General features: G+C 44.4%; 1 pseudogene; it reads left to right on the forward strand.

Annotated features, from left to right (window-relative positions):
- The first annotated feature begins 6,630 nt into the window (after window positions 1-6,630).
- On the forward strand, window positions 6,631-6,748 carry LOC126189232 (5S ribosomal RNA; annotated as a pseudogene).
- The last annotated feature ends 1,851 nt before the right edge of the window (window positions 6,749-8,599 follow it).

The following is an 8,599-nucleotide window of genomic DNA, read 5'->3' on the forward strand; positions in this document are numbered from 1 at the left end:
GTTATAAATACGAGCAGCAAGAACGGTCGAGAGGCAGTCGGAATGTCACTTTGGTAAAGTGTGTTTGTGTGTTATTGTTTGAGGTGGATAAACAATGCAAAGAACATGTAACGGAAATACTACTTTGTGTTGTGTCATGGTCTTTGGTGGACAGTGGAATTAAGATGGCCACCAGAGTAATAAATATTTGAAGTTTACATATTTGTTGGTTTCGCTCGTTCTTTATCATCAAAAGCACATAAAAAACACGGGACCTCATGTTTTTAACCCTAGACAACCAGATGGAGAGCCAGCATCAGCATCGAGAGACAGCAGCGATCCAGCAAGTAGCAGCGATTACTACATCACAATGCATTTTAATGGCGCCAACCTAACATCAAGTGCTAACAAGCTCCGTAAATGGGAGTGAAATAGTGCGATTATAGCAATTAGCAATATCTACGACCAGGCGACCATTACACACAGAAGTGTCGATTCGTGAACTTCCTAGCCAATTTCAACTCCAAACGGACTTCCTTCACTTTTCTAATAGAATGCGGATAACTTCTTAAACTGGGCCAGTGGTCATCAAACCGCGAAGTTTTCGTGCGCCCTGTCGTTATCAGTCGCATTTTATAATACACTAGCTGGGGTACCACGCTTCGCTCAGGGAGCTGATATGAGATTGCGTGGTAGCTGGAATAGAAGGATAAACTTTAAAGTATAAGAGGTAAAAAAATTATTGAAAACATATTCTAACTATATACAATACTTGTTTATAAACAACACTTTTCATTTTGTTATGCGGGGTATATATGTACAAATTTTTCGAATTTCTTACTCGAGAGCATAATTGACCGTGAGAGAAGCAGCAGTCTTTGAGGTTGATTCCGCAGTACTTAAACTTTGACCTTCCGCTTTGTTAACTGTGAAACTATAGGCTAATCTGATTGGAAATTGCAGTCTTTGAAACTGGAATGGCAGTTCAGTAGAGATTAGTGGTAATCTGGGGATAAATAGTGTGTGTCTTTTTTTACTTTTCGGTCATAAGTTCGGCTTCGATGATGTTACTCGATAGCTGTTTGACGGTCATCCTTGTTTCATTACGAAGTTCGGTGAAGATATTTCTATGTAGTGTGATCGGAGATCCAACTTTAACTCGAAGGCGGTGTAATGGCATTCCTGGTACTTGCGACGAATTTAAAAATCCATAGAGAAGTTCACACTTTCTACAACATTCACTGTCGCGTCGATCGATTTGTGTATTTTTTCTCCACCGGGAATTTTCTTTTGAATATTAAAGCTGATATACTTGACAACTGTAAAAATTACTGCGGAGGTGCTTCCAGTGGTGATAATCGAATTCCTCCATTCATGCAACACAATCCTGGTGTTTCTCTACTGAATTTTTTGCGTTACAAAATTTTCAGATGTTATCCATTTTTCTGATTACGACGTGTTTGTATTTGTTATATTCTTTCGTCGAGTCGTAGTGGAATACTTCATTCAATAGGTTGTACTGTTTACTCGTCCTCGTCCGCGCTTCTCGTAGGTTACGGGCTTCAACTCGCAGTCGTTTATTATAAGATTTTGTCGCAGTTCTTGATTCTTCAACCCGTTCATTTCGCTGCTCTTCGGTTTCTTTGCTTCTCACGGTGCCCATACTCGTTCGTTGGGAACGTAAACGTGCTTCGCGTTCTTCGCCTGTTTAGTTTTTTTCGCTGTTCTTTTTGTTTCCGCCACTTTGATTCAGAACTGGCCAGACCTCCTACTCTTTTACGTTCAGGCATTGTCTAAAACATAAATCAAATCAGCTTTTGGTTAACAAGTACACTTTACAAACTTTTCTCACTTGATTTTAGGTTTATATTCAGTCGCTGTATCACTTTGGTTACTCACACTTCACTGTGTGTTTTTATTCACTCAGTGCAATACTTTTACGGTTTCTCTCTTTATCACTGATAAGAAACCGCCGTTTCAACGCACAACTGGTCTTGCTTTATATGCGCCTACCAACGGGTAGTCCCACCAATGGCGAATTCCAGAACATACCAAAAAGACTTCGAATGGTCCACAATATTGCAAAACATTCCACAACATTCGAGAGTATTCCGGAACAATCCACAATGATTTGGGATGTTCTCGAACATTCTGGAATCTTCCCGTTCCCGAACATTCCAGAATATCCCGGATCATTGTGGAACATTTCAAAACATTCTGGAATGTTGTGAAATGCTCTCGTGTACTCTAGAATGTTCTGGAAAGTTCTTGAATACTCTCGAATATTCTGGAATGTCCTAGAAATTTCTAGAGGGCTAAACTTCCCAGCCCTTATATCTCCAAAAGCACGCCCTTCAGGTAAGAATGGGAACCTTCTTCACTAAGGGGGGCTAGAGGGCTACCACACCGTATAACTCCCTTGATCGTACCGTGACTCGTTTCTGAATTTTAGTGGCACAAACATTGTACACTAACTTTTGCAGTATACGTTGATAATATGCTTCTAACAACCAACAACAGAATCCAAAAACGTCAACTAACGTTAAGAGCTTCTGAAGAGGGCATTTTTCTTTATCACTGTCAGCAACAAACAAAAATACTTACAGAGAATAGTATTTTGAGACGTGCTTAATTTTAATTGACGTGGTGCGTTCATCCGTGAGGTACGTGAAGTTTGTCGCGTCAGGGGCACAGCGGTATGCAGAGCGGCCACTGCGGGGTTAACAGAAGCGAGAGGGAGCGTACTTTATTTTTTTGTCTTACAATGCCAGCAACTCGTGAGCGTGACAACTACCACCGACAGCTGTTAATGGTATAAATGTCAAACGAAGTAACGTTGATCTGTGAACGCGCCTTATAGAGACAGTCATCATTAAATGTAGAACACGGTTGTAGGAAGTAATATGAAACAAAATTAAGGCTGTTGTAATACAATGCAACAAGTAGAAGAATAATGAGATTCAAAATATTTAGTGTCATCGTGTCTCATATTTCAATTACTGTTATTAATTAATGTAACGCACTAACTCATTGAGGCTACCAATTAATAGTAAGATTGTCGGAGAAGGTGTGGTATGGTGGTCAGGACGAGAAAAGTGTTTATTGCACTTTTTTTCTTTTTTGCCTTGAACAGCTCCGCTGCCTGCCGACAAGTGGTCAGAATGGTTCTAATGTACATCGCTATTGAAACTTCCTGGCAGATTAAAACTGTGTGCCGGACCGAGACTCGAACTAGGGGCCTTTGCCTTTCGCGGGCAAGTGATCTACCATTTGAGCTACCCAAGCACGACTCACGCACGGTACTCACAGCTTTATATCTGGCAGTACCTCGTCTCGTACCTTCCAAACTTTACAGAAGCTCTCCTGCGAACCTTGCAGAACTAGCACTCTTGAAAGAAAGGATATTGTGGAGACATGGCTTAGCCGCAGCCTAAGGGATGTTTACAAAATGAGATTTTCACTCTGCAACGTACTGTGCGCTGATATGAAACTTCCTGGCAGATTAAAACTGTGTGCCAGACCGAGACTCGAACTCGGAACCTTTGCCTTTCGCGGACAAGTGCTCTACCATCATATCAACTCACACTCCGCTGCAGAGCGAAAATATCAATCTGGAAACATCCCCTAGGCTGTGGCTAAGCCATGTCTCCACAATATCCTTTCTTTCAGGAGTGCTAGTTCTGCAAGGTTCGCAGGAGAGCTTCTGTAAAGTTTGGAAGGTACGAGACGAGGTACTGGCAGATGTAAAGCTGTGAGGACGGGGCGTGAGTCGTGCTTGGGTAGCTCAGTTGGTAGAGCACTTGCCCGCGAAAGGCATAGGTCCCGAGTTCGAGTCTCGGTCCGGCACACAGTTTGAATCTGCCAGGAAGTTTCATATAAGCGCACACTCCGCTGCAGAATGAAAATCTCATTCTGGATACTGATTTTTTAGTATTCTTGTTACCTCACTGGTATGGAGAGTAATCGTATTTTATCATATCAATGTTTAATCAACGTCTTTTGGCCTACAGATCTTGTTCCTTGCTGTTTCTCTCTATTTGATAGTTTCACTTCTGAACAACTAATGTCGACACGACGTCCAATTGGGAGAAGTGGCCACCCTACTCGTCGGGAAAAGTGGCCATCGTGTTCAGCCCAGTAGGAAAAAGTTATCATTCGCCACTCTATGCCTATGTGACAGTTCTGAATTGATAAAGTTAGAGTATTTAAAAGCGTCTCTCCTCTGTTGTATTTGGTCTAGCACAAAAGTCCGACTGAAAACGGTCTGCTCCAGCCGCGTGATATTCTTCCAGACACTAGGGCGTGAAGACGCCTGGAATATGTGCCCGGAAACCATAAGGACGTGTGATACAGTGTGCAAGTGCTAAGCTTGCATCAGTAACACTGCTTTCGTGAAATTTGACTTTATCTTTGAGTGACCACTTTACTGCCCGTCTCCCTCCTCCTATGCGGCCCGAGGTGCGACCCTACCTTGTCAGTACTGTCTCTTAATCAAAAAAGTTCGACGCCCACTGACCTAGGCGGTTTCGATCATGAGAACAACGTCTTTAAAAATGCGCGCAAAATCTCAGGATACTTTTGGGTCAGGATCTTAAAGCGTTCACTGCTAACCCACGCTGTTTACACGTGTTCACACAAATTTTGAAGAAAAAAAAGAAAAAAATATTCGCTCTGTGTAACATTTAAACTATGTTTATATGTCACTCATCCTATAATATTCACAGCAACTTAATCAAGGCTTAATGAATAGGTTCAAATTAATTTTAGCCAACGGCCTTGCCGCAATGGTAACACCGGTTCCCCTCAGATAACGGAAGTCAAGCACTGTCGGTCGGCGCTAGCATTAGGATGGGTGACCACTCGGTCTGCCGTGCGCTGTTGGCAAGCAGGGTGCATTCTGCCCTTTTAAGGCAAACTGAGGAGCTACTTGATTGAGAAGCAGCGGCTCCGGTCTCGTAAAGTGACATGCGGCCGGGAGAGCGGCGTGCTGACCACATGACCGTCCATATCCGCATGCAGTGACGCCCATAGCTTGAGGATGACACGGCGACCGGTCGGTACCGTTGGGCCTTCATGGCCTGTTCGGGAGGAGCTTCTTTTCTTTTTTTGAGTTCAAGTTGATTTTAAGATGAAACTTCCTGGCAGATTAAAACTGTGTGCCGGACCGAGACTCGAACTCGGGACCTTTGCCTTTCGCGGCCAAGTGCTCTACCGACTGAGCTACCCAAGCACGACTCACACCCCGTCCTCACAGCTTTACTTCCGCCAGTACCTCGCCTCCTTCCAAAGTTTAGAAGGTAGGAAACGCCGGCACGGTAACTGAGCGTGTTCGATCAGAGGGTTACCTGCCCTCTGTAATAAAAAAAAAGAGTTAATGGATCAACAACGAACTGAAACGGATGTCTTGCGACGTCCACGCCGAGAAGATACAACGAACGAAAACGGACAAAATGAGATAAAAAAGAAAAGTTGGTAGAGCACTTGTCCGCGAAAGCCAAAAGTCCCGAGTTCGAGTCTCGGTCCGGCACACAGTTTTAATCTGCCAGGAAGTTTCATATCAGCGACCACTCCGCTGCAGAGTGAAAATCTCATTCTGATTTTAAGATGTCTGCCAAATAAAAATAAACGCCTTAAAACCAAACTAACAAAGGCACGGTGAACAACCGATGATCTCACGAGTTACGACAGTGAGAGAGTATTGCGTTGTAGACTTGGACTACGTTTCCGCTGAACGTTAGAGTTCACTCGGGGCTTTCAGCAAAGCAGGGGGTGCCACTTTCACTGACCAGTTTCGTAGCAAATGATGTTCGGTAAAGCCGGCCGCGGTGGTCTAGCGGTTCTGGCGCTGCAGTTCGAAACCGCGGGACTGCTACAGTCGCAGGTTCGAATCCTGCCTCGGGCATGGGTGTGTGTGATGTCCTTAGGTTAGTTAGGTTTAAGTAGTTCTAAGTTCTAGGGGACTTATGACCTAAGATGTTGAGTCCCATAGTGCTCAGAGCCATTTTTGATGTTCGGTAAAACTTCTCACGGGGCCGCGTCTCTCTTCGTCAACGTAACAACAGCTTATACAGTTAAACTTAAGTCGCTGAGAGCTGATTACACTGCTTAGTGGAATGCAAAAAAATTGATATGTGAGCCTCACCGCCAGATGATCCGGTGCTGTTATAAACACTAAGATAAGAGCATAACAAGTTGTTTGGAATGCACATCGTGTTACACAGAGAAGATAACGTGCCTCAGACTCTGCCTCCCAATCTCTGATACTCACTTTAAGAAATGTGGAAGTCACTAAACAAACCATAAACATAAACTTCCTGTCAGCGTCGATATTCATCAGAACGCTATATTCGAGCTGAGGTACTGTGACTTCCTGCGTCGTAAAAGAGCGTTAACGGTTCGATTAGTCTTCCAGATGGCCGCTGAAACTGTATGCGTGCGCGCGAGCGTTTGTGTGTGTGTGTGTGTGTGTGTGTGTGTGTGTGTGTGTGTGTGTGTGCGTACGATGAGCGCAATTGCTTGCCAGCAACTGGAAAGACTTCCGTTGACCTAACCTACAATCCAAACCGTTAGTTTTGGCATTGGCACAGAGGTCAACGACTCTGTACTGCTCATCGCTGCGGTAATTATTTCTCTACATACCTGACGCTATATGGCAACGGCCTTGCCACAGTGGACACACCGGTTCCCGTCAGATCACTGAAGTTAAGCGCTGTCGGGCGTGGCCGGCACTTGTATGGGTGACCAGCCGGGTCGCCATGCGCTGTGGCCATTTTTCGGGGTGCACTCAGCCTCGTGATGCCAATTGAGGAGCTACTCCACCGACTAGTAGCGGCTCCGATCAAACAAAACCATCATAACGACCGGGAGAGTGGTGTGCTGACCACACGCCCCTCCTATCCGCATCCTCACTGAGGATGACACGGCGGTCGGATGGTCCCGATGGGCCACTTGTGGCCTGAAGACGGAGTGCTAACGGTATATACGTATGTAAATTTCTCTATGTAATACACTACGGTATAAAACTCTGTATCTACTTAACACTAAGTAAGTTCACTTTATGGTATTTTCACTCGTTAAGATGTGCGTTCCATTGCCTTGAATGCCGTGCTCCCCTTTAGTGCTCATTTTCTGACAAAGGCCTGTGGATATTATACGACCACAAATGGAAACTGATGTCACATCTGAGGTCATCAGTCCCCTAGAACTTAGATCTACTTCACCCTAACTAACCTAAGGACATCACACACATCCATGCCCGAGGCAGAATTCGAACCTGCGACCGGAGCCGTCGCTCGGCTCCATACCGTAGCGCCAGAACCGCTCGGCCACACCGGCCGGCCCGGTATTACATTATTCGCCCAAGATACAAAAACACGTCCGATCACATTAGAGGCATGCTTACTACTCCTTCAGTCTGCAGTAATAACCATATTCCAAAGGGTTTACAGTGTTTCTTTACAAATGAATTTCTATTAATTTCGTTTACTATTTCATAAATAAATCCAGAAATAAACATAATAATGAATATTGGATTGCGTAATTAATAATAGAAATGTTAAGTATGCGAAATAACTCTTAATTTGAATTGCTTCTAAAAAAAATAATTTTAACTGCACATTCCGAGATGGTCATTATCAATTGTAACATAGAGAATAAAGTAATTCCTTTTCATAAATTTTAGCTGGAAGTATAAGGTATTGTGTGTGAAATTATATGAAAGTTTTCGGAGAAGCAGCTGAGATAATATTGACCTGTTCAAAGTTCGAGAAATAGTACTGGTATCGACAACTACTGTTGAGGAAAAGTATTGCTAGGGGAGTATGTCCCGTTACAGTGTCGAGTTCCGTGTGCTAGTAAGTCTCGGATCCAGTAAAAACTGTGCTCTGATACCCGGCTAGCTCGTATTTTGGTTCACTACACGACAGTGCTGAAATAAGAATGTAGGCTTCTGCAGCCGGTCTCATAGTGATTAAAATTCTTCTGGGTATTATGCCGCGTCATTGCTAAACACTAACAGCAATAATAAACTAAAACCGACGTTTCGGCCAAATTGCAACGGCAGGAAACATCATGATGTTTCCAGGGAGACCTGTCAGCTTACGAGTAGCAGAACACGAACGCTATGTACGATTACAACGACATAATAAATCGGCGATAGCGGAAAACCACCGTGACTGTGGACAACCTATCAGGTTCCAGGAATTCCGAGTACTGGCGGAAGAATCGTGGATGCGAGAACGCAAAATATGGGAGGCGATCGAAATTATTAAGTAGCCTGCAACACCAGCAGAGAAGATGGCTTCAAACTCCCGGCGTCCTGGTTGCCGGCCATCCCAGTCCAACGGGCCGCGAGCGACCGCGGGGCAGAAGCTGCACGGGACGCGGACGTATCTGCGCAAACAGCTGTAGAACAACTGTCAGTTCACTTCCGCGCACACCAGGAGGAAAACTTGGCGACCAGAAGGCGGACGCTGATTGGCGGACAGCGACCGATCGTTGAAGACATGGACATCCACGAATAGCCTCTTTCCTTCCATCGTCCCCTGCGCCATGACTAGCCAATCATATTAGAGGAAGAATTAAAAGTTTTACAACAGTGACGTCAGACATCGATGTTGTC

Source organism: Schistocerca cancellata, chromosome 5, assembly GCF_023864275.1.
Source record: "Schistocerca cancellata isolate TAMUIC-IGC-003103 chromosome 5, iqSchCanc2.1, whole genome shotgun sequence".
Classification (NCBI taxonomy): Eukaryota; Metazoa; Arthropoda; class Insecta; order Orthoptera; family Acrididae; genus Schistocerca; species Schistocerca cancellata.